Source organism: Pinus tabuliformis, chromosome 1_2 (assembly GCF_031772625.1).
Source record: "Pinus tabuliformis cultivar Carrire ecotype Pingquan chromosome 1_2, CPIR1, whole genome shotgun sequence".
NCBI lineage: Eukaryota > Viridiplantae > Streptophyta > Pinopsida > Pinales > Pinaceae > Pinus > Pinus tabuliformis.
The window spans coordinates 551621114-551639420 of NC_142298.1; the positions used below are offsets into that span (position 1 = coordinate 551621114).

The 18307-nt window shown below is 35.8% G+C and overlaps 1 pseudogene across 1 annotated transcript; it reads left to right on the plus strand.

Annotated features, from left to right (window-relative positions):
- Nucleotides 1-12506: 12506 nt before the first annotated feature.
- LOC149206770 (cyclic nucleotide-gated ion channel 2-like) lies at nucleotides 12507-17750 on the plus strand (annotated as a pseudogene). The gene is made up of 6 exons (XR_016251948.1): nucleotides 12507-12748; nucleotides 13256-13373; nucleotides 13496-14157; nucleotides 16462-16681; nucleotides 17312-17619; nucleotides 17732-17750. The product of XR_016251948.1 is annotated as a cyclic nucleotide-gated ion channel 2-like (transcript).
- The last annotated feature ends 557 nt before the right edge of the window (nucleotides 17751-18307 follow it).

Here is an 18307-nt window from a genome sequence, read left to right on the forward strand (position 1 = left end):
ATTTTCCAAGAGCCACCCATCCCAGCTAAAGTATAATATTACTTCCAGTTTCTGAAAAGGAATGCTTGCTCGGTAAATCAGTTTAATGTGCAGGGTGTTTCAAAGAAAGTTGCAAATATGTTTGTAAGTGTTAATGTACACGGTTATAGTTGAGACCAAAGGTAAAGCGCCCCAACTTTCATCCCAACCCAACTAAATTATAATATAGGTGTAGTTGCTGAAAAGGAGTACTGTCCTAAAAAATGAGTCCTCAAAAATGAGTTTAATGACCATGGTATTGGAGGGAAGGTAGTAGATATGCCTATAAGGGTTAATGTACATAGTTATAATTGTGGGTGAAGATAATAATTAATTTATTTTATTTTTTTGCCTAAAATTTAATGATTTTTGTTTTTTTATAAGATTGTAGGTTTTTTATTAAATTATATTCAAAATTTTTATAATGCAATTTTTTATTGGGTAAATTATATTTTTGAATGTATAAATAAATTTTGTTCTTCAATACTAATTTGTTTTAGTGAGATTGTAAATTTTAGTCAAATTATTTATAGTATAGTATCATTTATAAAATACGTTGTTCTTTAATCATATAAGTTTAAATTTAGAACATTGATAATGCATATTGCTTATAATCATTCTCTCTCCTAATATCTATAATTTGGCTTAACACTTATCATTTTCTTGCAGATTGACACACGATTTGCTCGCTTGTGCAGAGCCTAACCCCACGGTTTACAGAGAACAAAAACAATCATTGTAATTTTTCTTTAGTGGGTGACTGGCAAACTTTAGTGAATTGCCTTCACCTCTGCAATTTTTTTCCATATAGTTCGGATTGTTTTAATAATCAATATTAGTAGGGAAATTACTTAGCCTTTACTTTAAAATTTTTACATTTCACACATAGCATAATTAAGGGGAAAAGTAAGTGGCCATAATCCACGCATTTTTTCAATTTGTGTTGCTATTTTACCAAGTCACATAGCTTAATTAGCAAAGGAGTAAGTGGCCCATAATTCACTCATATTTTTTACTAACCAAAGCATCTTTACGTCATTAGCATTGAGACTAGGAACTGGTGTTATTAAAGAAAGGGAGTAGCCCCTGCTTCCCTTGCATCTTTTAGACAATCCTGGGCTTGCATCTAAAATCTTTCTCAAAGCACTCAGTTTTTTATCTCCCTTTTTAGGCTCACATAGTGTAATAGGAAGGAAGTAAGTGGCCCATCAACCACACATTATTTTATTTGCAGGTAAGGAACAAACATAATTTAGTGTAACTAGACGAATTTGAAAAGGATCATCGAATATCCACATGACTACAAACTTTGTATGTTCACTCTGTCAATTACACACACATTTCACTACACACACTAAGCTACTTTAAACTTTGAATAGCTTAGGGTTAATTTAGATTTTCATTTTTCTTAGTTTTGCCAACAATACGCAGCCTATGAGTTAGGCACAGTGTGTACTTGTACGCAATGCAGCTTTGTACACAGAGTGTACCCGCACCTGTGCAAACAGGTCGACTGCGTACCCCTGTCAAATTTGAGAAAATTTCAATTTTTTCCATTTTGCCTCTTAGTTTTTGTTTTTAATTGGTTTTTACTGCCTAGATCCATTAGTTGTCTATCAGAGATCTTCACTTAAGATTGTTCCGTTAGTTTCGAGAGTTTTAGTGAGATTCATAGAAGTTTTGCCTTAGGGTTGATTTTTACTTTGGTCCTGTAGTGACTTTGGCGTTAGAAGTTCTAAGAACCTTATATCTCCCTAGTTTTTTTATCTTCTTAGGAGTCGGACCTTTGATAAGATCTGCCTTTGTGAGAGACCTACCTTTGTGTCATCTCTTTGCAAATTTCAAGAAAGTTTGTTGTTTAAAGCCTTGAATTTCATTCTTGAGAAAAAGGACAAAAAGATTTCAGTTTTTGTTTTTGATTAGTTTGTAATTCTGTACGAACTGATCCTTGATTGCATTTTGATCAAGTAAAACATCCTAGAATCACATTTGATAAGCTTTTTTCCTCATTGATTTTGTTTTTAGGTAATTTACTTTTAAGTTTGCTTTTAGGTAAAATTGCTTTGATTTTCATAGATTTGTTAAAATTGATTTTTGATAAAATAGTTTTATATGTTTTCTTAGTATAGGAAAAATATAAAAATTCTTTTGGAAAAAGTTTGCTTTAAGTAGTGTTTGGAGTTTTTGAAAGAGAAAGGAAATTTTCGTGAGATAATTAGTGGTCATGAGTTGTATGCATCGGAAAAGATAAAGAGATTGTTTCTTTGATTGTCTTTGCTACGAAAGTTGTCATTTTATAAATTTTGCATTCTCTCAACTCTCTTAGTTAGGATATTCATTGAAAAAGGCAAAATAGTTTAAATCATCCTAGGTGCATTTTTTAGTGGATTTGAGTCGAGTCTACACACCATTCAGTTTCATTTCCACTACCTTTTGACTTAAAGAACAACCATAAAATTAACGCTTAAAGTAAAATTGACGTAGTAACTTTTTATTTACTAGGGCTCTGAAACACCAATATAGATCAGGCTAGTGTCTTGGAGTAGGAGAGTAATTAACTCTCCAAGACAGTAAAACCAAACAAGTAGCTCATCTTGTGGTAGGATAAATCCAATTGTTACAATTAAGCTGTGGGAAAGCTCCTCTTAAAGGAGAAGCACGAGATCGTGTCCGAACCAGTGAGGGGATCAATCCTCCTTCATTGGGAACGACGCTAGATATACACGTACTACAAACAGTAAACCTCAGATTATTGTCGAGGAGCCTGGGGTCACTTGTCGGTAAACCTTGGATTATTGTCAAGGAGCTGGCAAGGGGATTGAGCTTGCTACTCTGCCCTTGCGTGTGTATCGGATCGTAGATTGTTCCCCCAGGTGTATTTGTTGCTATTGGTGACCTTAGTGACCATAATCTTTAGGGCTCTACCCGAGGTGACGGTGGAGGGAAGATCCCACTGTACCTGGAACAGACGTCGGCTAGACTCACTTGGATTTTATGGGGGTTCACTTCACTCGAGACAGTTAAAAAGTGGAGGAACTTGGTCCAGTCTATTCATTAAGCAGGTCGTCGGGGTAACTGTTTCACCCACCACTTCTGCACTGAATTCGACGACGTTGGATTTCATCACCAACTAGTGTTTTCGGTCTGGAAGGTTACTATTTGCGTATGGTTTGACGCCCTAGATTCTTTAGGCGTCTAATTCAAATTTGTTTGGTTCTTTAGAGACTTTAGGTGGTTTGATTTGAGTTTCTACTTTGTTTGTGTGTGCAGTAGTTTAAAAGTTTTTAACTGTGGCTGAATTACCGAGACAGTCCCCTACCAGTCGGGGCAAGTCTCATGAAGTTGTCACCGTGGCCGATTTGTTGAGGAGGTCTCCTAGACTTCGAGGCCAACCTCCTGAAGAGGTCCCGAGTCATTTTGAAGGTTGGAAAGTCCTTGTAAATCCTAGTGGCAGTAGAGTAGGTTCACCTGAAGAAGGAGGTTCACCTGAAGAAGGACAGTCTTCAGTGGTAGTTCATCCGGATTACCAAGGTTTAGAAACATGTTATAATCCTGAAGCTGTTGCAGTTTCAGAGCTTACTGGTATTTTTTCATCTGCTAGTGATATAGGCGAAGAACCTGACGTATCTGAACCTATTACTCCTACTTCTAGTGTTCCGGATTCAGCAAGGGTAGAAAGAGTTATCACCGAAAATCTTCCTTCTGGTTTGATTTCTATTGCACTAGTCATCCTTCTATAACTTTCCAACATATGCTGGAGTAAACAGATTGTAATTTGGATAATTTTTCTAACTGCAAATAGGAACATACTTGTGTATTGGCAGGGTGGTTACGAGGTCCCTAGAAGTGATGAATTTGAATTTTTATTGGTTTTATATATAGGATTAGGTTTTCTCTCATGTTTTCTGTGAATGACATGGGTGAATTTTATCCTACACCCACTAGGTTATCGATATGTAATTTCGGTAATTTTGATTTCAAAAGATATTTTAAAGAAATGCAATGATTTCATTTGTGTATTCAATAAACACAAGATTTTATAATTGAGTAAAATATTCGCCATGCCTGGTGAGAGATTCGCCAAAAAATATATATATATATATTATATTATTGATAAAATGGCCTTCCATTTTTCCTATATAACATGGAGATTCGCCCATTTATTATATATATATATATATATAAAAATTTAGGAGGGGTTCTTAAAATTTTCTCTGTACATGGTTAGTCTAAACTTGTCAAAGATATTTAAGCTTATTAATATCTTACTTATCGTACAATGTCATCTAAGATCCCCTGAATATTACTTAATCCCAAAGTGGTACGCTATGCATTGATCAAGACCATAATATTTACTCAAACTAAATTATTTTCAGTGCAATTTGTACATGTATTTTAAGAATGAAAAAGTGGGGGAAGATTAACGAGTTGGAAGTTGAAGACCCAGAAGATATGATACAATTTTCAGCAGAAGACTTAACACGGACAGAGATTGGGGGGGACCAAGTTGCGCTGATTGCATATTGTTGACTTGATGATTTCATAAGTGGAGAGGAATCAAATGAAAGTGCACCCACTCGATTTCTTCTTAAGAAACATCGAAGTAGAGGAATAGAGGATATCACACGCACCAATTACTCAACATACCTGGAGTACAGTGTGTGAGTCTCTATATGCTTTTTCAAGATACGTATAATTTTTTCAATATGCATAAATATTATATCTAATTTGTAGTAGTTTTTTTACGTACAGTTATTGGTGTAGTAATTTTTTTAGTTACAGTTATTGTTGAGAATCAACCCATTTAATAAACATGTACTTGTTATTTAACCTCTTTAACCTTTATTGAAACTGTGCATATACGGAAACTGGGCATATACGGAAGATGTGCGCACATACGGAAACTAGGCATATATGGAAGATATGCGCGTGTCTTCTGTCTATGCATAGTTTCCGTATGTGCGCAAATTATGTATATGGAATTTGCGCATCTGCGATGCAGATATATGAACGACGTGCATATACTGAAGATATGCACATACAGGAAAGTTAGGGATATACAGAAGACATGCACATATCTTCCGTATATGCCGAGTTTCCGTATATGCGCACATCATCCGTATATGCCCAGTTTCCGTATATGCGCACATCTTCCGTAGATGCCCAGTTTTCGTATATGCGCATAGTTTCCATATATGCGCAATTTATGTATATGGAATCTGCGCATATTCGATGCAGAAGCATAAACGAAGAAGTGTACAAATTCCATATACAGAAATTGCGCATATACGGAAATGGTGCATATACAGAAGACACGCACATCTTCCGTATATGCACAGTTTTCGTATATGAGCAATTTCTATAACATAAACGAAGATGTGTACAAATTCCATATACAGAAATTGCGCATATACGAAAACTGTGCATATAGGGAAGATGTGCGCATATATGGAAATTGGGCATATACGGAAGACATGCCCATGTCTTCCGTATATCCCTAACTTTACTTTATGTGCACACATTCTGTATATGCACGTCGTTCGTGTATCTGCATTGCAGATGCAAAATTCCATATACAGAAATTGGGCATATACGGAAATTGTTCATATACGGAAGACACGCGCATAGCTTCCGTATATGCACAGTTTCCGTACATGCGCAATTTCTATATATTGAATTTGCGCGTATAAAATGTAGATATACGAACGACGTGCATAATCGAAAGGCATGCACATATCTTCCGTATATGGCCAGTTTCCATATACGTGCACATCTTCCGTATATGCCCAGTTTCCGTACATGCGCACATCTTCCGTATATGCCCAGTTTCCGTACATGCGCACATCTTCCGTATATGCCCAGTTTCTGTACATGCGCACATCTTCCATATATGCCCAGTTTTCGTACATGCGCACATCTTCCGTATGTGCCCAGTTTCCGTATATGCGCACATCTTCCATATATGCCAAGTTTCCATATATGCGCACATCTTCCATATATGCCAAGTTTCCGTATATGCGCACATCTTCTGTATATGCAAAAGACATACACATCTTCCGTATATGCCCAGTTTCCGTATATGCGCACATCTTCCGTATATGCCCAGTTTCTGTATATGCACACATCTTCCGTATATGCCCAGTTTCCGTAAATGCGCACATCTTCCGTATATGCCCAGTTTCCGTATATGCGCACATCTTCCGTATATGCCCAGTTTCCGTATATGCGCACATCTTCCGTATATGCCCAGTTTCCGTATATGTGCACATCTTCCGTATATGCCCAGTTTCCATATATGCGCACATCATCCATATATGCCCAGTTTCCGTATATGCGCACATCTTCCGTATATGCCCAGTTTCCATATATGCACACATCTTCTGTATATGCCCAGTTTTCGTATATGCGCACATCTTCCGTATATGCACACATCTTCCGTATATGCGCACATCTTCCGTATATGCCAAGTTTCCGTATATGCGCAGATATTCCGTATATGCCCAGTTTCCGTATATGCGCACATCTTTCGTATATGCCCAGTTTCCGTATATGCACACATCTTCCGTATATGCACACATCTTCCGTATATGCCCAATTTCCATACATGCGCACATCTTCCGTATATGCACACATCTTCCGTATATGCGCACATCTTCCATATATGCCTAGTTTCCGTACATGCGCACATCTTCCGTATATGCCGAGTTTTCGTACATGCGCACATCTTCCGTATATGCCTAGTTTCCGTACATGCGCACATCTTCCATATATGCCCAGTTTCCGTACATGCATACATCTTCTGTATATGCCCAGTTTCCGTAAATGAGCACATCTTCCATATATGCCCAGTTTCCGTATATGCGCACATCTTCCGTATATGCAAATGACATACACATCTTCCGTATATGCCCAGTTTCCGTATATGCACACATCTTCCGTATATGCCCAGTTTCCGTATATGCGCACATCTTCTGTATATGCCCAGTTTCCGTATATGCGCACATCTTCCGTATATGCCCAGTTTCCGTATATGCGCACATCTTCCGTATATGCCCAGTTTCCGTAGATGCGCACATCTTCCGTATATGCCCAGTTTCCGTAGATGCGCACATCTTCCGTATATGCCCAGTTTCCGTACATGCGCACATCTTCCGTATATGCCCAGTTTCCGTAAATGCGCACATCTTCCGTATATGCCCAGTTTCCGTATATGTGCACATCTTCCGTATATGCCCAGTTTCCGTATATCCACACATCTTCCGTATATGCCCAGTTTCCGTACATGCGCACATCTTCCGTATATGCCCAGTTTCCATACATGCGCACATCTTCCGTATATGCCCAGTTTCTGTACATGCGCACATCTTCCGTATATGCCCAGTTTCCGTATATGCGCACATCTTCCATATATGCCAAGTTTCCGTATATGCGCACATCTTCCGTATATGCAAATGACATACACATCTTCCGTATATGCCCAGTATTCGTATATGCGCACATCTTCCGTATATGCCCAGTTTCCGTATATGCACACATCTTCCGTATATGCCCAGTTTCCGTAAATGCGCACATCTTCCGTATATGCCCAGTTTCCGTATATGCACACATCTTCCGTATATGCTCAGTTTCCGTAAATGCACACATCTTCCGTATATGCCCAGTTTCCGTATATGCGCACATCTTCCGTATATGCCCGGTTTCCGTATATGCGCACATCTTCTGTATATGCCCAGTTTCCGTATATGTGCACATCTTCTGTATATGCCCAGTTTCCGTAAATGCGCACATCTTCTGTATATGCCCAGTTTCTGTAAAATGCGCACATCTTCCGTATATGCCCAGTTTCCGTATATGCGCACATCTTCCGTATATGCCCAGTTTCCGTATATGCGCATATCTTCCGTATATGCCCAGTTTCCGTATATGCGCAGTTTTCGTATATGGAATTTGTACACATCTTCGGAAGATGTGTGCATATACGGAAACTGGGCATATACGGAGGATGTGTGCATATACAAAAACTGTGCATATACGGAAACTGGGCATATACGGAAGATGTGGGCATATACGAAAGCTAGGCATATACGGAAGATGTGTGCATATACGGAAACTGGGCATATACGGAAGATGTGCACATATACGGAAACTATGCATATACGGAAACTGGGTATATACGGAAGATGTGTGCATATACAAAAACTGCGCATATACGGAAACTGGGCATATACAGAAGATGTGTGCATATACGGAAACTGGGCATATACGGAAGATGTGCGCATATACGGAAACTGGGCATATACGGAAGATGTGCGCATATACGGAAACTGTGCATATACGGAAACTGGGCATATACGGAAGATGTGTGCATATACAAAAACTGCACATATACGGAAACTGGGCATATACGGAAGATGTGTGCATATACGGAAACTGGGCATATACGGAAGATGTGCGCATATACAGAAACTGGGCATATACGGAAGATGTTTATGTCATTTGCATATACAGAAGATGTGCGCATATACGGAAACTGGGCATATACGGAAGATGTGTATGTCATTTGCATATACGGAAGATGTGTGCATATACGGAAACTGGGCATATACGGAAGATGTGCGCATATACGGAAACTGGGCATATACGGAATATGTGCACATATACAGAAACTGGGCATATACGGAAACTGGGGTATATACGGAAGATGTGTGCATATACGGAAACTGGGCATATACGGAAAAAAACCAGAAACCCAAAAATCACAAGTATTAACCTGTTTTCAAGTGAGATTGCACTTTTTGGGCTAAAAGGTGCGCCCTAGACTTTAGTTCCCACTTTTTGGGCTAAAAAGTGCAATTTATGTTCCTTGATTCTCATTCAGAGAATCTCGGAAAAAATTGTCATCTCTGTCGCAGCTAGTTCCTGTGACCTGTGGAAAAGAGAAGAAAGCTTGTGAAACTAAAAAATTTAACATATATAAGCTTAAAAAGCTAGGAAACATTACGAGACTTAAAAAAGATGAAACTCTAAGCTGAAAACTGAAGGTCACCAAGATTTCTAGATCTGAAGTATAATTCCAGTGGAGTCACCAATTTTGTTGTAGTGTTTTCTTCTCAAACATGTACAAACAGAACCCACTTAAGATTGTGGATGACAAACAATCTCAACAACATAAATGGTTGCTAAACATTATAGATCTCCAGCAACTGATAAAAGCAAATCCTACCAAAATTTGGATCTATGCCACAATCATAGTTAAACAACAAAAATAAATAGTAATAATTCTGATGACCTTATAGATATAGTTAATAAAAATCTTTGGCAAAAAGAATAAGGGGATTATAATTGTGTATATTATATATATATTTCATATCACAATCTAAATCCACACTTTTCATGACTATTTGTGAGCGGAAATGCAAGTAGAAATCATTGAGGAAAGCCATGAATCGGATTGTTTGAGATTTTTCAACTTGAACATTCTCTATAAGAAAATTTATCTTCTTTGTTACAACTATATTTTGCATTTATGTGGGATGGAATTACTAATCATATGATTCCTAGTATGTGCATTGAGCAATATTTACTCTTATCACCATATTAAGCATCTTCAATATAATATGATACTGAGTTATTTGTCCTCGTTACTAATGGTCATCTTAAAACCTCTTATCCATTAACGTTAAGTGCAATTGGTCATACACAAACAAAATTTGAAAAAGGTAGGAAAAGGACCCCATATAGCATGAGCTACTCTTTTTCCCTCAAGATTTAGAGGCGAGGATCTATTAGGAGAGTGATGTATAAAAGTAAGTTTATGATTAGATATTTTGTATATCGATTCATATTTTCAACAATAATATTTATTTTTAATCATTTGATATTTCTTATAAATAAATTTTTATTACATAAGACCTCAAATAGATCATTGTCATGTTTAGTATTTTAATTAGTGTAATAAATCCTCACTACCCATTGAATCAATTTGGAGTACAAGTTACGGATTTAGTATCCCTCTTTCATCTAAATCGATAGGGTGTTCCCCTTAACTCGTATCATCCTTCTATTAGTAAAAATAAAATATAATTACACATTTAAATACCGTTTTGAACATGGATTTGTCCACGTTTTTAAGACTTTTAAGTCATTCCTACTTGTGGAGCAAGTTCTTCAAACCATTTTTTTTCTTTCTTATATTTTTTATTATTAGTATTTGGTGTAATGGTATTTCTCACATGTGATACACTTCTTCTTATTGGTGTTATTTAATGACAACAATGTTGGTGAAATCTAGTTGTGTCATCTACTCTCATAATCATGTTACAATTATTAATGGTAAACAAAAATACATCCACACCTTATCATAGAATAAGTATTTGACGTAATGCATTAAAAGTATATTTTTATACATAATGGACTAAAAGTATTTTTTTTATATGGTATCATCATGATAATTTCATTGAGGTGATCCACAACTAAGATAAGATAGTCATTATCCCTATTAATGGTCAACAAACATCCAATAAATATATTAAAATTAATTCCCATGGTTTTCTCATTAATAAAACTCCAAGAAATTTTCACAATTTTTAAATTATTGAATTAAATGTTATTCAGAGAAAACAATATTTGAAAAATGTGGTTACCATTTGTGTCATCTATGAAAATAAGAAATATATTTATAGTATGGTATTCTTCTCCACCCCAAAGTTTCCTAATATTTTATCTGTTCTAAATTTATTCTCCAAGAATGTAAATTTAACATATAACTTGTAAATGAGAAAAAAAATCTAATTGATCATGGTTAGGGATGATATATTTTTCCAAATTTACCAGAAAGTGCATTGATCTCCATCCATATGAAGTGGTTCCTTGTGGAGGCAAATTAGCCATGACAAATAAGCATGTACTTCATAGGTAATCAAACTTAGATACAAAGGAAAATCACACACTACTTTAACCACCCATGCTAGACCCCATTGACCATGTTTGATATTTTTGAGAATGGTGTTCCTCATGCAATAGTGGTAATATGTGAAATCTTGAAGTAGCACAAACAAAATTAAACTTTAACAAAATGTTTTTTTATTCTAGGTTGTCTTATAGTTATTCATGTTTAGTTGTTATCATAAAATTCCATAGAATTTGTATATGCATATAAAGTATAGACACACTTAAGCTTATTTGAAAACATTTAAACCAGTGTTAAATTGCAAAACCATCATCAATTCAATTGATAGTCACCATGATAGGAGATCAGTGTCATTATTTGTGCTTTCCTTTTGGTAATTAATCATGATGTTTAATTTATACTAACAAATAAGTGATTGACTTCACGTAACATTCATCATAATGCTATTCTATGTTTGTGGAATTTCAAGGTGCTTATTATCATTGTGAACAATAGTTTATTTCTTGAGTAAATATTGTAGTGAATGTTCACTACTTAAACCAATATATACATATGTTGGTGATGGATCTTGAACATTTAATTAATACCACCCATATGGCATGTTTATAGGAATCCATCTCAATCTCAAATGCTAGATGAATATCATGTGAGATGAGAATCATGGTAGTCTTATGAAATGACACATTTGGAAGAGCACCTCCTTGATAGAGGTCAATGTGGTTCTCCAACTTATAGGGTAGATGACTTTGCCTATGTTTCCCTATGATAGAGTTTAGAAATAAATCAAGCCAATAATAAGAAAAAGAAGTCTCATTCAAAATAAATTTAAATGTGCATTGTAAAACCTATTATATGGGGTGTTAAAAAAGTAGGAAAAAGAAAAAAAGGAGAAAGATATGAATAAAAATTGAAATTCATTTGGATAAACATTTTTAGAATAATAATTAGCACCATGTAACATTTCATTAGCTTGAAATGCATTTGTTTTGGAGATAGAAACCATATAAAATTCAAAACAGTTAACCATTTAAAGTAATTCACTAACCACTTAACTAACTTAGGGATACCAAATTTCCATATGTATCTTATTAGTCCCTGCCTGGGACTAATAGCGATCGATTCGGCGTTGACCGGGTATTAATCCTGTGTTTGACCAAGAATATTGATGTGCATCACGATTTTAACCAAAGTTTTCATGTTAAAAAATAATATAAATGTTATTATCTAATTTCTGATTGGGCAACAAAGTTGAGGGTGTTATTGTCGGCTTCGCAGGTTTCAAGACATTCTGAATTGAACATAAGTTAGTTTGTCTTAAGTTTTTGGTATGTGTTCTGAGTGTCCTGCATGCACGACAGATGTTTGCATATAGTTCAACTGGGCCAGATGTTTGGATATGAATATCGTTGAAATATGCAAGGGCGTCCACGGTGGTCTGGAAATGATTTCTCTGAGTAAGTTCGAAGAGAAGAGGAGCAGAGCAGAGTTCCACGATTACAGTTGTTTTTGTTCATGGGATTTCTTTGATTTGGCTTCGGCCAGTTTTTCTGCAGGTAGCATACGCTTTTTCCCTGCAGAAGCCACTGGTTAGCTAGATGAGGCGCTCACGGTAATGTGCTTCACAGCAATATCTCTTTACCTGCCTCTGCGCTAGCTGCCATGCCCTGCCGCAAAGTGCGGTTGATTCACTTAACCATGAACCCCAGCACAACTACTCTGCCCGACACACCTACTCTATCTTTTTTCTTTCACTGTCCCCGTCTTTGCGTAGCTGCTGCTGAGTCAACCGACTGGTGTCAACGCCATACTTCTCTCTTGCAGGTATGTAGAGTTTAATATGATATTTTGTTTGTTGTCGTTTTCATATTAATGATACAATTGAGAGCTGCCCAAACAAAAGCTGAATTGATGGCTCACTGATCACCACATCTCTACGTTGTGAAGGATAAAAAGCTTTGTGATAATTTTTTTGATAGTACTCTTCACAATTAATGTTGGATGTAGTTACAAAGGTTAATTTAATGGTTTGAATCATGCAGAGTTTAATATGATAGAGTCTCGTATTTAAATTACTTGGACTGTTACTTCTTACTGTTCAGGTATCCTGGATCCAAAATTTAAGAGAAAAACTACCCTTCATCATCTATACGAGAAAGATTAAAACCTAAATAAAAACGAGAGGACCCAATTCTTTGAATGATAAGCGTGTTACATAATCCTAAATCGTTTTCCTGTGTGTTTAAACCTGAATATAAAGGAAAGGCCGCAATGCTTTGATTTGCAAGATTGCTATATAATCCTAAATCCTTTTCCTGTGTGTTGATTCAGGACTGAGATTCCACCTGGTCTTTTGGCTTGGAAATTTATTCATTGGAATAACCGTTATGTCATAGAATGGTATAACAACCAGAAGCATGTCATCCTTTTTGAAGAGTATAGCTGCAGGGTAAGTAATCTAAATTCCTATATTCAATGTTCTAGTATGCTTGATTGAAAAATAGTTATAGAGTCGCTGCAACTAAGATCTTGCAATAGAATGCGCTGACTGGACCTGAAGTATATTTGCAGATGGCTTTCCAAAACTTCAAGGGGCACAGAAAATTCAACACCTCCTGGAGGCAATATATCTCAAGGAGCAGGGGAAGAATCAATGGCAGCAGTGGCCTCTCCTGCCCTGTCAAGATCTGGAGGCACATCAGCAGAGGAGTGTTTTGCTTGCACCCAGATAGAAATTCTAGCTTTCCATTCCATTAGTTGTAATAAGAGCAACCATCTCCACTGGGAAGCCAATGCAGGTTCCTCTGTTTTTCCAACCGAATGCCAAGTTCATCAACCATGCCTGCAGTCAAGGAAGAGAGATAAATGGATATTTGGAATAGTATTCGACCCAAGAAGCAAACCATCCAGAGATGGAACAGGATTATTCTTCCTGTGTGTGCCATTGGATTGGCAATTGACCCCCTTTTCTTTTATGTTCTATCCATTAGTAAAGACCTAATGTGCATCTACCTAGATGGGAAGTTCATTGTTCTCGTGACTGTTCTGCGTTCTACCAGTGATGCCTTGCATTTATGGCATATTTGGTTTCAGCTTAGGCTTGCATATGTTTCAAAGGAATCACTTGTAGTGGGCTCTGGGAAACTTGTTTGGGATGCTCGTTTAATTGCTCTCCATTACTTGCGTTCTCTCAAAGGCTTTTGGTTTGATATATTTGTCATACTGCCACTTCCACCTGCCACGCCACCTCCCGCTTGCTGCCACCTTCGCCTCTGCTTGCTTCTACCTGCCACCATCGCCGTCCATCTTAAACTAATTAAGAGCCAGGCATTCTTCTCCAAAAAGATAAGTGAACTTCACAGATATGACTCGTTTCATTTGGTGCCGAGAGATGAAAGGTGTTGAGACAGTAAAGTCCAAGCCGAAAGTCTGTCCACCACAAGCGATTAATTGGGCATCCACCATTATTGAAAGGCGGCTGCGGCTAGTCTATTCCACAAGCAATGCCGTCCTTTCCACTCCACGCAAGCATTTCACTTTTCCTCCACATTTCATAAGCAACTGCCTTTCCACCGCTGGAGAAATGGTATTTTTTCTGCGGCAGTCTTTCAAAAAGGTTCTCCACAGTGGTATTAGATCATATCATGGTATTACTACTCTTTTTTTATCTATTTTCACTGTATCCGTAATAGTAATCATCATGAAGCTAATAGATATGTTGTTACTTGGTGGGATTTTCTTATCACTATAACACTAATGATTACACAACGTGAGTTTCAGAAATAATGGAGTTAAGGTCATATTTTAAAGATGAGAATTTTGAATAATTCTGAAATTATTATTTAATATATTACAATATACTAGTTATCTAGCAACCCTTTTTAGATTGTGCTTATTTTCAATCTCCGGTTTCTTATTTCTAAAATAGTTATATCCAGGAGGCAAGTAATAATTAAGTGGAGACCAAATAATCTGCAAGAGATGGTGTCCTGAATTGTGGTGAACAAACAGTGTTTTTAGGTCCAGAAATAATGTTTTTAGGTCTGGTTTGCGCCTTGCATTTTTACAGCATTGATGATGCCAATTTAGACTGCTATAAATTTCAAATGCCAATATCAGAAATATGAACAATAGAAATTAATAATTATGTGGGGACTAAATAATTTGTAAGAGATGGTGTACAAGCTACAAGCTCAATTCGGCTGTCCTAAACTGTGGGGAACAAACAATGTTTTTAGGTCTGGTTTGGGCTTGGATTTTTAAGGCGTTGATGTTGCCAATTCAGACTACCATACATTTCAAAGGCTAATACTAGAAATATGAACAGTATTTGCTGCTGGCACGCTAAAAAATAGGATCCATTCGTGGAATCATTGCCATAAGAGGATTACTTTAGGAATCATTCCCATAAAAAGATTAGTTATGAACAACAATATTCGCACGGGTGTGCTCAAATGCAAGAAACCTCCCCTTTTTGGAATCATTGCCATAGGAGGATTAGTTGCAAGAGATGGCGCAAAAGCTCCATTCAGTCACCACAACTACGGTGAAAAAATAGTGTTTTACGTCTGCGTTGGGCCTTGGATTTTTACAGATTTATGCTGCACATTCAAACTACCATAAATTTCAAATGCCAATACCAGATTTATGATATTTGCTGCCGGTTTCATTCTTGATTTTATGGTTGTCTTCTTTCGGCAGGTATACCATTGCATTGCAATCTGGTTTGCAATGTATTCGATTATATAAGTGAATTGAGAGCTAAGACTAATTTTAGTCTAAGGATTAAAGGGACTCCATTAAAACCTCGTCCTACACAAATTTTCTATAAACATCCATTAAAATAAAAAATAAATAAAAATACTTAAAAATGATTGTGTAAAATACAATTTTCCTTGTAGTTATGCTTTCCTATAGATTAAACTAACATTAATTAGGATACGAAATCCATATATTGAGAGGTGTGTCTCTATCGAAGCTAAATAAGGTATTGGTTGATTCTAAAACGAAAATCATTAGTTGTAGATGAGTAGAGAAACCAGCCATCCAAAAAATATACTTATCCATGTATTTCAGACGATTTATTTTCTAAAGGTGAACCAAAATTTAGTGTTACAATATTCACTAGGATATAAATCTATGTTCATGCAGTAGATTATTTTTGAGGCTACACAGTAATGATGGGAAATTCTCAACCTTTTTCTAAATTCTTACAGCAGCTGGGTGTTGATTGACATTTTACTGAAGTCCTACAGCAGTTGGGTGTTGATTGGCATTTTACTAAATTCTTAGAGCATTTGGATTGACAGTCTTTGGATTTACATATTTCTAGATTCTTAGATTCTCTGACTTTTATTTAAATATAGAGATGATTTTTATTTAAATATAAAGATCGAGATATCTTTTTAGGGGAAGGCAGAGATGAACTTTATGGTATAAAGAGTTTTTCTATTATAATTATTTAATCTTTTCTATAAACCCTACATAGACTTTATCATATTCTAATTCGTATTGCTATTGAATGCCTATTTATTTGTGCAAGTGGTGTTCTGGTTGGTTGTGCCAGACCTTATAAAAAGGGGAGAAATCACTTATATTATGACAGTGATGCTCCTAATATTCTTATTTCAATATCTACCCAAGGCTTACCATTCTGTCTCCCTCATGCGCCGGATGCAAAGAGTAACAGGTTACATTTTTGGTACAGTTTGGTGGGGATTCGCCCTGAATTTGATAGGATATTTTATAGCGTCCCATGTAAGTTCAAGCTTCCAACCGTTCTGAGATCAGAAATTTTTCAAAATAACTTATATATAAAGTATCTTATGGTATATTGTGATATTTTATAATATCTGATGTAAGTTTAGGCTTCAAACCATAATGAGATCACAAAAATTTCAGTAAGCGTTGTTTATTTCTTACAAATTTTGCAGTTGTTTTGAGTTGTATATTATGTTTTAGTGTTTTGACAAATTTTGATTATATGTAAGTCAAAACCTTGGAACAGTTAAATAACATCCATTTCAATAACTTATATCTGGATTTTTCATTGGATTTTGTGTAAGGGGAAGCTTTTTAATGTTTATGTATGGTTTAAATTTGTGTCTGCTGCAAATTTCTCTTAGAGTTTACTGAATTTTGAGTTCAAGGTATATTAATTTTGAATTTTCCCAAATTAAAATTCTGTTATATAAATAGCTATGCCAGTAATACATGACCCATGCAGAATTTTGCAACACCAATAAATCAGATAGACAAACAGCAATCCATTGAGATTTTTATTAGCAAGTTCTTCCTTGAAACTCTTTAACCATTATCATGCATATTGTGGAAATTGGGGTTCTTGGGTTTAAATGAGGCATTTTGAAGAGACCAAGATTTTTACAGGTAGCTGGAGGGTGTTGGTATGTATTGGCTATCCAAAGAGTAGCAGCATGTCTGCATAGAGAATGCAAAAACACGAATGATTGCAACTTGTTAATGTTGGGATGCAGTAAACCCATTCGTTATAGCCTTGACAAGGATGATATACTACCCTCCAGATGGGGAAAAAATGACACTTTTCACTCCGGTTGCTTGAGTGGAGATGGCACATTCCACTATGGCATTTACAAATGGGCACTGCCCTTAGTTACCAGTACACGATGGACAGAAAGAACGTTGTACCCAATTTTCTGGGGCCTCATGACCTTAAGGTATGGTATAGTTGTTGTTCATTTGATGGATTCTTCCTATTATTTCTCTAGTAGCCCTCCTTAAGATACCGGTGATTACAATTGAACTTGAGGATTGAATTCAAAATTGTAGCACATTTGGCAATGATTAAGTTCACAATCGTTATTGTCATACCATGTAATATTTGCATCCACTGTTCCAAGTTTTGTAATTCCCTGCAGACTCCGGTAGGGACTACCGCCACGGCAGTGGCTCCTTGTTTATTATAATACATTACATTTTTTTATAAAAAATAAAAAATGTTTCATGCTATACTCAATGTAAACTAGCTAATATACCATTTAAGAACATTGCTTGAATCATAAATATTTTGATAATAATCGATTTATATGATACATATTTTTATATAGATAATGTAATTTTTTTAAATAGAAATTTATTTTTAAATACATTTTCTTAAAATATTTCCAAAATAATCCATTTACTTATAGAATTTATTTTACAATTCAAAATAAAAATAAAATAATACCTATATAAATATGAATAAAAAATATCATTACCCTTTCAACTATTAAAATTGTTTGTATATAACCCATTTACTTATAGAATTTATTTTACAATTCAAAATAAAAATAAAATAATACCCATATAAATATGAATAAAAAATATCATTACCCTTTCAACTATTAAAATTGTTTGTATATAACC